Below are 16,395 nucleotides of genomic sequence, written 5' to 3'. Positions count from 1 at the left end.
CCCCCATTGCAGGGAGGTGGAGCCATTGCAGGGAGGTAGAGCTGATTCGCTCTACATGGGGCTGCCCTTGAAGAGCATTCGGAGACTTCAGCTTGTCCATAATGCAGCCGCGCGAACGATTGTGGGTGCACCTTGGTACACCAATGTCACACCTATCCTCCGCAAGCTGCACTGGTCTCCGGACTCACTTCAAGATGCTAGTCGTTACTTTTAAAGCCCTACATGGCATTGGACCTGGGTACTTGAGAGACTGTCTCCTGCCGATGACCTCCCTACGACCAATTAGATCTCACAGATTAGGCCTCCTCCGAATTCCATCTGCTAGCCAATGTCGACTGTTGACCCATCGAGGGAGGGCCTTCTCTGTGGCTGCTCTGGCCCTCTGGAATGATTTCCCCGTGGAGATCCGGACCCTCACTACCCTTCCAGCTTTCCGCAAAGCCACTAAGACCTGGCTGTTCCGGCAGGCCTGGGGCTGATGAGTTCCCGGCCCCACTTAATCTGATGTGACTGTTGTGTTGTTTTTAACTTGCTTGTTTGTCTCTTGTTTGTATTCCCCTTCCCCCCCCCCTGCTTGTTAGCCGCCCTGAGTCCCTCGGGATAGGGCGGCATACAAATATAATAAATGAATGAATGAATGAATGAAGTGGTTCTGCCCCAGGCACCTGATGGACCCGGAGGGATTTCAGAGGGAGCTTGGAGAGATACCTGACTCCCTTGTCCACAATCTGGCCGAGTCTTTGGTCGCTGCCTGGAACACTGCAGCAGCTGGAGCATTGTGACCTCTCTGCGGCAGTGGATCCAGGAGGCCACCTTGGTTTACCGAGGAACTCCGGGAGATGAAGCGCCAAAAGAAACACCTAGAGCGACATTGGAGGGCTAGTAACTCTGAGTCTGATCGATCAGTATTAAGAGCCTTTATTAGGACTTATCTAGTGGCAATACGGGCGGCAAAATGTACGCATTTTTCTGCTCTTATTGCGTCCGCGGAATCTCGCCCAGCCGCCCTGTTTAGGGTGACCCTCTCCCTCCTGAAAGGTGAGGAGGCAGGGGAACCCTTGCAGGGAAGAGCTGAGGAGTTCATTCAGTTTCTGTCGGATAAAATCACTCAGATTCAGACAGACCTGGACTCTGCTTGGGCAGTACCAGCTGAGATGCCAAGAGCTAGTCTTAATCAGATTTTTTGGGATGAGTTTGAATTTGTCACCCCTGAGGAACTGGACAAGGCCATGGGAGCGATGAGTGCCTCCACCTGTTTACTGGACCCGTACCCCTCCTGGCTGGTTTCAACCAGCAGAGAGGTGACACGAGGCTGGCTCCAGACGATTACCAATGCATCTTTGCAGGAGGGGTCTTTCCTGCAACCATTAAAGGAAGCAGTGGTAAGTCTCCTCCTCAAGAAGCCTTTCCTGGACCCAGCTATTTTGAAAAACTATCGTCCTGTCTCCAACCTTCCTTTTTTAGGGAAGGTTGTTGAGAAGGTGGTGGCGCTTCAACTCCCACGGACCTTGAATGAAACGGATTATCTAGACTCCTTTCAGTCTGGTTTCAGGCCTGGGTACAGCACGGAAACCGCTTGGTCGCCCTGACCGATGATCTCTGGAGGGCCAGGGATAGAGGATATTCCTCTATCCGGGTGCTTCTTGATCTCTCAGCGGCCTTCGATACCATCGACCATGGTATCCTTCTGCGGTGCCTAGGGGAGGTGGGAGTGAGAGGCACCATTTTACAGTGATTCTCCTCTTACCTCGCTGACAGGTCGCAGTCGGTGTTGATCGGGGGGCAAAGGTCGACCCCTAGGCCCCTTAAATGTGGTGTGCCACAAGGTTCGGTCTTGTCCCCCCCTCCTATTTAACATCTACATGAAGCCACTGGGTGAGATCATGCGACAGCATGAGGTAAAGTACCACCAATATGCGGATGATATTCAATTGTATCTTTCTGCCCCATGCCAGCTCAGTGTAGCGGTGGACATGATGTGCCAATGCCTGGAGGCTGTTAGGATCTGGATGGGGGTGAACAAACTTGTGCTCAATCCCGATAAGACTGAGTGGCTTTGGATGTTGCCCCCAAAGGACTGTTTGGACAGTCCATCCTTAACACTGGGGGGTGAAAATTTACGCCCCTCGCAATTTGGGAGTCCTCCTGGATTCGCAGCTGAAACTGGAACATCATCTGTTGGCTGTGACCAGGGGTCCTTTGCCCAAGTTCATCTGGTGTACCAATTGCGGCCCTATTTGGAGTGGGAGGCACTTCTAACGGTCACTCACGCCCTTGTCACCTCGAAGCTGGATTATTGCAATGCGCTCTACATGGGGCTATCCTTGAAAAGTGTTTGGAGACTGCAGTTAGTTCAGAATGCGGCCGCTCGAGCGATATTGGGTGTGCCGAGGTACACCCACGTTACACCTGTCCTCTGTGAGCTGCACTGGCTACCAATTGGTCTCCGGACTCAATTCAAGGTGTTGGTTATCACCTTTAAAGCCCTACATGGCTTAGGGCCAGGGTACCTTCGAGACCGCCTGCTGCCACATACCTCCCAGCGGCCAGTAAGATCCCACAGATTGGGCCTCCTTCAGATGCCGTCAGCCAAACAGTGTCAGCTGGCGGGCCCTCGGAGGAGAGCCTTCTCTGTGGCTGCTCCGACTCTCTGGAACCAGCTACCCCCGGAGATCCGGATCATACCCACTCTCATGGCCTTCAGGAAAGCTGTAAAAACTTGGCTGTTCCGGCAGGCCTGGGGCTGTTATTCTCACTGTTGAGGTCCAGCCCCGATAAGAATGAATGTATGAGGGTGTTGCTGTTTTTAAACTGTTTTCTTTTATCATTATGTGTTTTTTTTTCTTATATTTTTTGTAAGCCGCCCGGAGTCCTTCGGGATTGCGCGGCATATAAATATATTTAATAAATAAATAAATAGTAATAATAGTATACTTTATTGATTAATCAGTTGACCATATCAAAGCATGTGTATCATTCACAGTAAAATACAATAAAATGAATTAGAATAAGATACAGTGAAATGTGACTGATATAGTAATATAAAATATATTAAAATATAGTAGATAAAATAAAGATAAAAATAAGATAAAAGAGTAAAAGGTAAAATAAAATGCAAAGACATAGAAATAAAACAAATCTTAAAATTCAAAAACTGTGTGTTTAAGTGAATTTATCACCTTTGCATGCAATTCTAATGTGTTCTATAAAGCATATTCTCTATTGGACAGCCATGTTTAACAGTTTTAGTGACTGCATAGATATTTGCACCCTAAAGAAAATAAGATAATTTTTGTTGGTGTCCCAGTTTATGGTTCTGTGAAGTTGAATCTATAAGTACTAACCCTTGCTGAGGCATATAATTGGCAATTTAATAGGACATATGCAATGTGTTCTATCTCTGTTTCTCCACAAACACATGGTCATCAATATTTAGCACTTTATGGAATAGTTTGCATTTGGCTATAAAATCTAGCAGCTTGAATCTTGATCTGGTAAGGGCTATCCTATGATCTTGAGTCAAACCCATTGCCAAATGTTCTTCTGTTTGAGGGTCGTATTATTATTTTTGGCTAGTCATTTCAACGATCTGATGTTTGCAAGTGACTCAATATCAGTTTGGGTGTTAACATTGAAAACTAGTCTGTTTGAATATTGCCAATTGAAGATAGACATTGTGTTAAGAGGCACAATGTGAGTTGATTTGGAGAAGTTGATTGATCAATGTCTGTAAGTTGGAATGTGTCCATTTGTTCTTCAAGGCACACTTTTGGTAGTCTGTCAGGTTCCACAGAGAGAATTCTTTGGCAGTTTAAAGACTTTGATTACTGTTAAAACTACAGAAGTAGTAGATGCCAGCATCAGCTCTTACTGCTGCTAAAAGTGCACTTGATTTTGTACAAGTAAGGGGGCGTTTCTTCACTATATGTTAACATTGGTACAATTTTTGCCTTGTGCACCTTTAAAATTTGGAGCAGAGTATTTAGGTAGGTATAATTGCCTAATTAATTAGTATTTTAGAGACTGTTGCTGCCTTTGCAGAAATTTATTTGAAATGCTTAGCACAAGCCCTTATGTCTGTGAAAACAATTCCTAAATATGAGAAGGAATCTTTGTTTTACAGAGTCTCAACTGTATTTTTGGCTAACTTTTCCCAAAAAGCATACTTTGGATTTAGTCTTATTAATATTCAAACAGTTAGAGGAAGAATAGGCATTTAATTTTTTCATCAGTCTTCTCAGATCTAGTATCTGTTAAGGATCTTTATGCCAATGGTCCTGGGGTATCATTGGCATAAAGATTAAACAATATCAAGATCAAGGAACAATTTCAACAACTGTGATGGCAACCATAAAAATGCAAAGAATAATGGATGGTAAAAAAAAAACTTGGCTTAATAAAATCTAATTATCTTTAAACATGAGTAAGGCTTGTGCAGAAATTGAGAAAAAATATAATGTTGTATTTAAAAATGGTGGTTGGATGGAGTTTTAAATGAATTGCTCCACAGGTCTACGCATAATGTTCAAAAGCATTATGTCTTTACACATTTGAAAGCTATATGGTTTGCTGAGAGTTGATTATTTTATTCATATATGGACGGTCTTATCCAAAAAAATATGTGTGCTGAATTTCTTGGGTATTAATTACTGAAATATCATCATTTGGCTCTCTTTCACTATTAAATCAACTTGTAATCCTTATATTTATTGATATTTACTTAAAACTGCCACTCAAAAATTTGTGGTAAAAATAAATAAATGGATGAAAAATTCCTGAATAATGAACTCCTCCTTAATAGTGATGATAGAATGACTACTGAAAAATCTTTTTGTGAAAAGTTCACATGATACCTTCCTTTAGAATTTAACTGAGGTGAGAGAAGCAAGAAAACTGCAGTCTGTTGAAAAGCAGTTTTTTCAATTGAACCCCATCCCTTGTCTATCTTGTTAAGTAAATGAATGCAAGAACTTTGCTGGAATTCTTTTACTTTTTGAAAGAATTGCTAAAGCATTTTTTCCCTTAAATGTGAACCAATTGGGGAAATTGCAACAGAATTTCTACTTATAGCATAAATGCACACAGATATTTTACTGGGAGTAGCAGGTACAGTGATACTTAGAACTTATGGTAAAATATAATTCCCCCCCCCCATTATACTGATGTCATATTTTCTCTTCTCCATGTGCCTCTGCTTCACTACATTGTCAGTGGGTTTTTTTTCCTTAATAACCGATTTCCTTAATAACCCATCTTCCTTCTAAGCTTTAAAAAGCTAGACATTTTCCAGATTTCTATTCTATACATGTATTCAATCAGAAATATTTCTTTTTGCATATACAACTTAAAATCAACAAGAAATCATTTTTTAAAAGATATAGGACAGCCAACAAAATGATATAATACATTTAGCATATAAAAAAAATGTAATGAAAATTATACTAAAATAATAGTACTTGCACTGGTTCAATAAAAGTTAAATGGACCTATTTGTATACATCTGAGCAAACAGCCCTATAAGGTCACATATGCAATGGGAAAGTCATAGGTTCACCGACAAAAGGGCGAACAACAAAAGCACGCCCGACTAAAACGCGGTGACAAAACCGTGAGTTCTAAAGCGCTCCGATGAATGAGTGCTAAATCGTGCCGACAACAGTGCGGTGACAGAAGCGTGCTGTAAACCTCAACCTAACCCTAAACCTAACCCTAAACCTAACCCTAAACGTAACGCTAACCCTAAACATAACGCTAACCCTAAACCTAACCCTAACCCTAAACCTAACCCTAACCCTAACCCTAACCCTAAACCTAACCCTAAACCTAACCCTTACCTTAACTTAAATCAACACGCTGTTGTAAATTGCCCTTCTGTCGCCGCCCTGTTGTCGTCACGTTGATGATGTCACGGTTTTAGCAATGCGATTTTGTCAGCGCGCTTTTGTCGTGCGCGCTTTTGTCGGATCACAAAGTCATAGCTATATGGGCTGACTATAATGCAAACATTGGAATGGGGCTTGAACAAATTTCCTGTATGAAACATTTAAAATTTGGGGTATTCTAGTATGGAAAAAGGCAATTGGGAAACATGACTGAAATTTATAATATCATGGATGGCAGCATAGAAGAAATGGTTAGGGTGGAGACATTTTTCCTTTTTCAAAAGACTGGATTAGGAAATTCCTTATCAAGTTGATTGGAAGGAGATTAAAATGAACAAAAGAAACACTACCTCCTATACTGCATAATTAATCTCTGGAATTAATATCTAGAAATTATGATATAATGTGGGGATCACTACTAAATTGGGTTGTTTAAAAAGGGAACTGGATAAATTAATGGTGGATAAGTTCATTAGAGCCCTCCTTTTTTTGAAGACACGTTGCTTCTGAGTGGGGACAACATGCTTCCAAATACTAGTTGTGGGAGTGGTAGATGAGTAGATCTCTGTCCTCTGTTTCTGGACACCTAGGGCATCTGTTTGGCGATCCATAAGAAACAAATGCTAGACTAAGATGGATCTTTCATCCACATAAGAGCTGTTGTTATACAGAGTTCTATAGCTTTGAATTGGGATTGGCAACCACATTGCTTTAGGGATACATTCTGGAAGGAAGAATAATTGGAAGGTCTGAAGAGGGAGGCTTCAAAGAATAATCTGGACAGGAATACCCATTGATTGCTTCTTGACATCTTCCTCCCCCCCCCCTTTCTGATAGCTGCTTCTCTCTTCTGAGCAGTGACTGAAATAAAGAAACCGATAACTGTTACCAGTGGACCTATTTGCTTGCAGTTCTGACACTACAGTTAATAAGTTTAAATACATACGGTCATTTTTGCAAGGAGTCTCTCAAGCCTTCAAACCTGGATTTGGCCTTATTTAGTACCATTGGAAAGAAAGGGAAAAAATTATTGGAAGTATAAAAGACTAATTAGAAATTAAAAACAAGAAAAAATCATAACAAAATATCACAGACCAATCTGAAATTTTTGAATCGCATCTGTTGGAGAACCTGTGTTGAGATGTGAAATGTTGCCAAACTTTTAATGAGAGACAAGATAAAAATATTGAACTAAATGGAGAAGGCTGGGGGGGATTTGGACAAATCATGCACTCTCTCAGAAAAAAAATTATGTTACAGTGTTATTGGGGGGGGGGGGGGAGAAATAGAAGACGAAATAGCCTTGAGTTGAGAAAACATAACATGTAAATCTTACAAATAATAAGTCCTCTGTAGGGCATCCATTGGTCTTATTGTTGTCTATATTTTTCTCTGATCACAAAAAAGCAAACACAGTGAAAAAAGACAAGAAAAGGCATGGAGCATTAGGTAACTACAATTTAATTCTTTGTTTAATCATTTGGAGGAACCTTTGCCAGCTCTGTTCATTGGGACAATATATTCAGAGTATGGCTTCTGAAATAGACGAGTTAGATATATTTGAAAGAGGAAGGTGTTGCAGGTCTTCCAGTGTCCTGGCTTTATGTTAAGATAGAACTTAAAATAGCAAGATATAACTATAGTAAATCTGAAAGAAATATGTCTCCGAATAAAGTTTCTGAATGCAAATGATTAATGATTGAGAACGTATTATAATATGTGTAGCAAAAAAAAGTGTCTGTCAAATTATACTTTTCTATTCAAATATAAACAGAGGAATTAAAATCTGTCTTCACTTCATGCCAATTTAAAAAAAATCTTCCTTTTTTATGAACAGGTAGTCCCTTAATTCAGGATAGAGTTGGGATGACTGGATGGAGCTGAGCATTTACTAATCAGATACCCTTCCTGACACCATGCAGAGTTCACAGCAGATATTTTTTCTTTGTGTCATAGGAGAGAAATATCAGCTGCTACCTAAGAGTGAACTCTCAACCTTCTGACTGGGAGGCAAGAGTCTTCACTTCTAGATCACCATCCCTCGTGGTGCCAATTCACTTGCATGCCAATAATGCTTTATTAAAAGAGAATACAACAATAACTTTTAGTTGTAATTATTCTAGCAGAATTTAATCTACAGTGTGTGGTATAAAACAGTGATTTGACTACAAATCAGTTTCTTAAAAGAAAAATCAACCTACCTTTTAAAAAGTTAATCTTCCAATATATCCAGCAACAAAGTATGGGCATTTAAAAACACCTTAGCAACTGTAGAGTCATTGGCTTAAACACGTACATTCAGAATATAGATGTGTGGGCCATTTTTTTTCACAATCAGGTTTTTTAAAAACATGATAAATGTGCATTTGGTGACCATTGATAAGGCACAAACATTCCCTTGAGATTGCATTTCTCTTACTGAGATATTGTATTTCCCCATTATTCAAACCATTATATCTTGTATCTGAAAACTCATCCTCTGGTTATGAATCTATTCCCATTGGAATAGCTGTGTGGAATGTGATTGCACAAGAGCTATGGGAGATGATTGGACATTGTCTTCAACATCATTAGTGACAAACGATGCCCCCCATTTCACATACTGATATTGTTTCTGAATATCTAACTAAAGATTCCCTTGTGCTTTCCCATTTCCCTTGTCCTGTTTCATAATACATTTCTTTGGGGGGGGGGGGGAATCAGCTTTGGAACACTTGATTTTCTTCTTTGTGGTGAAATACAAATCTATTTTTTTTATTAAAAAAGAAGAAAAATAACAGCAACTTTTATTCTTTTTAGCGGGTCATATGTGTGGATTTGAAGGTGCAAATGTAGAAGTGAAGGCAAGAAAAGTTAAGTTCATCCTTGTGCAAAGTGGGAATCTCAAGGAGCTAATCAGGGAATTATTGGTGCTTGACTGACACATTTTGGTCTGGGGGATCCATATTAGAGTTATATGATAATATGATAATATTGAAGATAATGATGACAGGATATCCTGACTTTTTATCCATAGTTACATTTTCCTTTCTTGTTCATGGATAAGATTAATAATAAGGTCCCCATGTGGGTGTAGGGACAATTTCCACGAGTTATGCTGTCATTCTATGTGTAATCATTGATATAGACATATTCTAATTGCTGGTTTGGAAAACTTATTAATAATGAATGCATTTTGAGAAAGGATTGCTTTCAAAAATTTTAATGGTACAAATATAATCATTTCTTTGTAAGCTTCCCAGATCTCAGCATTTTGACCATTTGAAAAACTTTAGTTTCTACTTCACTTAAAATCAAACAATTTCTTATGCTTTATATAAAACTCTTACATTAAGCATGTCAGATTCTCTTGAAAGATCTAAAAATTTGGGGGAAATGACAGGATTTGTATTTAATAAGCACAAATGGAACTTTTGTGGCATAGAATTCTTTTTAAATCAATTTCATCAACAATTGACTATAAAGATAATCCATATGTTGCACTTCACTAAAATAACATAGCACTGTAAGTTTTCTATTGCTATAAGAAATTGACGGCTTTTAGCATCTTTGGTGATAATGTCCAATTCCTAAATCATCCTTTATAATGAAATCCAACAATCTTTCAATTGCAGTATTAATAACAAATTGTGCTACTGGTCCTTATTTTCTAAGGTATATACATTATTAAAGCATAAGACTTATTCAGGTCCCATTTAAGCTTCTTTTAGTTTGGTTTGCAAAAATACAGTAAATTAAATCCTCCTTTCATTGGATCAGTGAACTTCAAAAATGTTTGAAATTGTTTTGGCTGTAAAATTAACTAAATACATCTCTGAAAAAAAACGACACAGAAGGGGTTTTTTAAGTTATAGGTACAACACTAGTAATATATTGCCTTCAACTTGAAGATTCTATTGTTACTTTTCAGTTTAGAAAAGTAATTTCTAAACTTAGAAAAGTGACATACAATAATGGGAGAGACTTATGTCTACATCTCCTGTTTGCAAACACCCTAAAAGACATCTAATTAGCCACTGTGAGAAGCAAAGTATCTTATCAATAATCTTGGCCTAGCCCAGCCTGGCTGTTTCTATATTCTTATATTATTGCCTATTATTTTGTTTACTTGTTTCTAGATTTCTTGTGGCCTTGAAGCTTTTGTTTAGAATAAATAGATATATGTCATTCCTCAAAGTAGAATTTGAATTCTAAAAATAACAACAAAGTAGAGATTTCTATGCTCCACATCAATCCAACTTCCAACTTGTGGAAGAATAACACATGACAGTTACGATTGAGTCATAGACAAAGTCTTATCACTCTGGCCTGCAATTGGGCAAATAACTCTGATATTCAGATTTATCCACTAGTATCTAAGGATTAGGCAGGTGGTACCCGGTTCAACAGTTGTAACTGTGAAAGGAAGGTAGGTGTCCTAGTGAAGCCCCATTTAAGTATGAGCCATCAGGGTGCTGGAGCTGCCAAGATTCCCAATGCAATCCTAGGCTGCATCAACGAAGGGATAGTATCAATATCATGAGAAGTGATAGTACTGTTTTATATTGCACTAGTGAAGCCACACTTGGGATATTGCATCCTGTTCTGGTCACCATGATAAAGAAGATACTGAGGTCCTAGAAAAAGTACATAGAAGAACAACGAAGATGACAAGGGGTATGGAGCTAAACTGTATGATAAATGGTTAAGTGACTAGGTATGTCTAGATTAAGGAAGAGAAGGACTAGTGTGACATAATCTGTTCTCCATATTTGAGGTTCTCAACTTAAAGAAGATGGGTCAACTTATTCTCCAAAGCACTTGAGAGTAGAACAAGAAACAATAGCTGAAAGCTTATTAAAGAGAGATCCAACTATCCAACTAAGGAGAAATTTCCTTACAATGACAAAAAATAATCAGTGGAATGGTTTGCCTCTAGAAGTTGTGGGTGCTCTATCATTGATTTTCCAGAAGAAGTTTGACACCCATTTCTCTAGAATAGTGTAAAGTCTACAGCTCAAGCAGGGGGTTAGACTAGAAGATCTCCAAGATCCCTTCCAATCCCATATTCTGCCAATTTCATTATCTTGAACTTGGGAGAGCATTGTAGAAATCAAAATGTATTTTTGATACACACTTTTGTTGCTGTATCTATTCAGCAGACAAAGAGAAATACGTTTATTTTTGTAACATAGGTATTCCTCAAATGCATTCTAAGATCTACCCTCATATAAAATATTCAAAAGAGAAAGTGAGCATGTACTTTATTGTGAATTGCCTCAACCCATCTGTGGTCAGATTTGTGTGGACTGCAGCTTTGTCCCAAGTGATAAAAATTGTTGTTGTTTTTTAATGGCTAAATCATGACTGCAGTAGCATTAAGTAGCTGGCAACATTTCAGAAACTGTCTAGTGAAAGCAAACCACTAAAGTAGGTAACCACATAGTATTCCTTACTGGTAGATGCAAGCATTCTGGAATTGTCTTGAATGAAAACATCTCGACTTTGCTGCTGGTTTAATTATTTGTTTTTCAGTGTAGATATAGGGACTGGATGCGTAAAATACTAATTAAAAATATATATTTTTTAAAAATAAATTTTATGGCAAATTTGAAATCGCACTGGTTATGAAGTTGTGAACAACAACACATACATATACAAATAGTCCATACTTATCAACCACAGTTAGAACCAGCTGCTTTATTGCTAAGCAATACCGTTATAAAAATGAAAAAAAATCGAAGTCGCTAGTGAAGCTGTGTCAATCTCCTGCAGGATTACCAATAAAAATTATATTCTATCCCATCTCTAAAAACTATCATACTTTAGGTTCCATTCACTGAATATATTCAAAGCAGATCTTATATATTTGATAGGATGCTTTAATTTGGATTCCCACTCATACATAGATTGGATTAAGAATTTATATAGACTTTTCCAACTTTTTAATTTTATTACTAACAGCCCATGCATTTGATGGAGTGGCAATAAATGGAAATAAATATCATAATAAATATATTAGTTTTTAACCACAAAAGATTTATATCCTAACAATCTTTTTAAATGTTTGCTAAAAACAGTAAAATGCACATTTTAAAAACATTATGTTGCAACACACAATAAGTGGATTTAACTGTGAGAAAAAAGTGTATGTGTACATGCACATACATGCAAGAATTCATTACTTGCGTATGCATTTTAGTTTTGTTGTATCTATTTCATTCCTCCCTCTTAAACAAACAGAAATTTACAATTCTAAAGGCAAGGGCATATATCTTCATATAATACATATGATTGAATCAGTAATTTCATATGTGGTGGATCATTTTGCATTCTGAATCAACAATTAATTTGTACAATTTGTTTATCCTGAGAAAGATTTCTGAATGGGTATCTATTAAATATGCTATATCACTCTATTAATATATAAAGTATCCTGGCTGTGAATCCCTCTGTTTTTTGTTCAACTTATCTGAAAAGAATCATGTTGAGAGACACTTTTAAATTCTATTTATGGTAGCATGCAGAAATCTATATGTTGACTTAAAAAAAAAATTATATAAAAACATTGTACTGTTGTACAGCATTGTGCTGTTTGTTTATAGACTTATCAGAAGGATCAGTAAAGTTTTTCATATTTAATTTTTTTTTTAAGATTTACTTTTCTAAATATTTCAAATAGTTAGGCAGAATCAGAGATAATACCTTGGGCATGGATCATCTCTTTGACCTATATGGAATATTTACTGAGGATTTATCTTTGTTCTAATAAAAAAAACATTTTTGGTTTTGCAGATGGAGTTTCTTCGGCTTTTCAGGAGTTTCATTTGAAAGGATGAAGAGATATTTCCCGACACTGCAACTTATCTGATAAATCAAATATACTGCTGCGGGGTGTGTGTGGGGAGATCTTAATCACTCTGGACATGAGTTGAACAACTAAAGTTTTAATGCAGAAAAATGCACAGACAAGACAGTGGTCATCTCTCTTCCGTAGTCTGAAAAGGAAATGTGCAATGTTAGTTCTATAGGACCCATATTCTGTTTAGCAGATGCATTTAAAATTCAGTAGATTGGTTCCTTCTCTGGGCTATTTCACAATTCATCAACCATTAACAAGATGTGTTGCAAAACACAGGAAGTTGTCATCAACCATGTCAAACCAGAAGTCAGTCTATCATAGTATGGATGATGGCTCTCCAGGATCTATTACAGAATATGCAGTCCCTGATGCTGCTCCAGGCAGCTACTGATCCTGGGATTCTGTCAAGAAGGACCCTAATGCAATTATTTACAAAACCCAAGCTTAATTCTCAATTATTTGTAAATGGCTCTTGCTGAAAACTTCCTAAGGTGCTAATTAGGCAGCCAATTCAATACAAGTCAACTTCCTGGTCTCCAACTATCAGATATTTTTTAGTTTAGCACAAGCAAATTTGAATTATTGCTTGTGATAATTCATGTCATATTCCTCTAATAATCATCATATTGTGATAATTTGGTTCTATAAAAGGATGAATGGCACTTCACAGATCCTCTCATGTTTTACTTGAATAAGGGTCTTTCAGAGGCATATGGCACAAGAGTGACAAATGAGAAACCTATTGGTTCAACCTAAAATATGAACTGGAAAGGATAATAAAAGTCCTTGATGAATCTTTGTCCCGGTGGGTGGGTGGGGGGGATATCAAAATTTGCTTTATGGGTCTTATTCAGTCCATTTCTAACCATGTTTCCTGATATCCCCAAAAAGGAAATAGCAGCAACAAAATACCACTGAATTTAATAAAGGAAGGAGATTTAATCTATATTTTTCTTTGGTCAAATGCAACTTTGTAGAAGTTTTCCTTTGCAATCCATTAATCTTACATAGATTTCAAGGTAATTTCCCAACCATACCTTTATTATGAACATTTTCTTTCAGTAATTGTCTTCTTTGTTGTTGAAGAAGCTAACTTCAAAGGAAACTATTGTCACTCAGAATGTGTGGAGGCAAACCATCTTGTTTTTTCAGTGGATAAAGACAATCACATATGAATTGAACACAATTCCTGTGTAAATACAATGAAGATTAAAATATAGAAAGTACTCAATTTATGACCATTCATTTAGCAATCGTTCAAGGTTACAGTGATTCTGAAAATGTGACTTATGACTTTCTTCACACTCACACGTCCGTCGCATTCCCACGGTCACATGACCAAAGTCCCTGGAATTGGAAAGAGTCTGTATTTACAACAGTTGCATTGCCCTGGGGCCATATGATCATTATTTGTGACCTTCCCAATAGTCTTCCAACAAACAAAGTCAATGGGGAAAGTTGTATTTGCTTAATGATCTCATGATCCACTTAATAACTGTTGTATTTGCTTAACAACAGTGGCAAAAATAGGTGTACATATATGCATGACTCACTTAAACCAAAACTCTGGTCTCAAATGTAATAACTTGAGGTTTACCTGTACCAGAGTACAATTGAGTTTTAAAATGGCATACTAAAGTAAGCTTACTTGTATTGATTATACACTTATCAGCCATCTTTACTGATGTTCTATTGACATCTGATATCCCAGGTACTTTCATATACAAATGAAATAGATTAGTCAGAATGTTTGCTCATTGCAGATGCAGCCACTGATGAGAAGGAGCGCATTCTGTGCCTTGCATTGTGATTTGGAAATGTGCCTATTGTATCCAATCTGACTGCTCAGAGCAATAACTTAGAAGGAATGAATACATTTGTTTCAAGAAGATGGAATTTGTTTCATTAGTATTGTTTAAATTAAATTCGAGGGAGAGATCATTTGTAGTGCCGCATCTAAAGTATATTTGTAAATAGGTAGCTGCATGGAAGATACATAAGCCATCACCCAACAGAAAATAAAAAATGAAAAAGCATTTTTGAAATGTTCATTTTAAGAAATGCATATTTTTATTTAAGAACAGCTTTTGTCATATGCCTTAGACCCAATCAAAACCCTAGCTTTGTTTTTTGTAATTTATAAAAATATTCTGCTTTTCTTTTATACTATTTTTGTGGAAAAAATGTAATGATATATGGAAAATTTTGTAAATCCTATTTTTAAATAAATATTTCCTAGTCATATATAATGAATGATATATGTATTGTATCAATTATATGTAAACATAATTGTATTGTCATCATTTTTAGCTTATATTTTAGCAGCTAAAATGCTGCTTCTTAAAATATGTTGATTATCACATTAAAAAATTCTGGTTTATGTAATATTTATATTGTTCATGGATGTTTGATTACTTAAAGGAATATTATTTATAAAGATACATGATGCAGCATAACTACTACTACTAAAATGGGTTGACTAAAATGGAAGGCATCACAGGAACCACAGCTCCAGATAGATTACATCAAAATGCATGATAGCAATTCTGAGAATGGTTTGGAACAGTTCCTGATAGTGTTGCTTTTAAACATTGTACAAATAAAATGTAAATGACAACTAAGGTTTGTCAAAACAGCTATGTGTGGCCTTGAAGATTCTATCTCTGGTGTACTAGAAATTCTGTGTTGGTTGTCTCAGGTGCAAGAAAATGCAGTACAATAAATAACCAGATATGAAAATGATGTCATGTATGATGCACATTTTGATTTAGCTTACTCTGGCAATGTGTCACAATCAACAGTGGGATTAGATAGTCTATACTTGCCAAGTCTAGAAGTATGCATTTGATAGAGAGGCTGTCATTTCATGGTAACCAGTAATAAAACTGATTTTTGTTGTGAGGATTTCTCGGAAGGAACACATTTACTCAAGCATAGTTGGGCATTATATACAAATACACTGAAAATATACAGTCAGATGTAGGCTGTCTGTTAATGGAAGAAGCTTTCAATAGCATGCTTATTCCGGACAGAAGCATCAATATTTGCATAACATAACAAAACTTAATTTGGTTAGGATTCATTTTTCTCTAAGTACATTGCAGAAATCTAGCCCTCCACTATTTGATTAGTTTTGATTCCTGCTATTGTACAGACTAAGAAACATGCTAATAAATGGACAAAAATATGTGGAAAACAATAACATGGATCAACCACATTCAGTTCTAGTAATTAGGGTATTTGTAAGTGATGCCATTGGAACACAGTTAGTGAATAAATGGTAGAAGAACTATCTTATTATTTATAGACATAGCTCTGAGTCCTGAATTTGTTTGAAATTCCAATCCCTATCAAATTTACCACAAGAATATATATTGTACAAGTGGGGGGGGGGAATTATCATGCCATGTGTTTTTGTCTGGGGTGTGGGAATTTCTACTGGCTTAATCTGAACTAGCATATTGGCTTTTTATTTATTCATTATTATTTATTGCTTTATTAAATTTGTATTAATTATACAAACTTTATTTAATAAAACATTACTACAATATATAATACTGCATTGGTGAGACCACAGAATAATCTTATTGGTCACCTATCCATGGCACTTTCAGACTGAACCTTACTATACTTAAGCGAATATGTGACCTTCTGTGTCTCTTTCAAAGTAAC

The 16,395-nt window shown here is 36.9% G+C and overlaps 1 long non-coding RNA gene across 2 annotated transcripts in view; it reads left to right on the top strand.

Moving 5' to 3' along the window:
• LOC106540307 (uncharacterized) overlaps window positions 1–12,791 on the top strand; it is a 149,354-nt gene extending 136,563 nt beyond the window's left edge. For both annotated transcript variants that reach the window (XR_015696676.1, XR_001312863.2), the window contains one exon: window positions 12,657–12,791. This is a non-coding gene — a long non-coding RNA (uncharacterized LOC106540307). The remainder of the gene's footprint in view (window positions 1–12,656) is intronic.
• Window positions 12,792–16,395: the final 3,604 nt, after the last annotated feature.

Source organism: Thamnophis sirtalis, unplaced genomic scaffold, assembly GCF_051295495.1.
Source record: "Thamnophis sirtalis isolate CommonGarterSnake01/CBP01778 unplaced genomic scaffold, rThaSir2_p1.2 scaffold_5, whole genome shotgun sequence".
In the NCBI taxonomy this organism is placed as follows: domain Eukaryota; kingdom Metazoa; phylum Chordata; class Lepidosauria; order Squamata; family Natricidae; genus Thamnophis; species Thamnophis sirtalis.
Note: the sequence above shows the minus strand (reverse complement) of the source record. Positions and strands in the feature narration are given on the sequence as shown.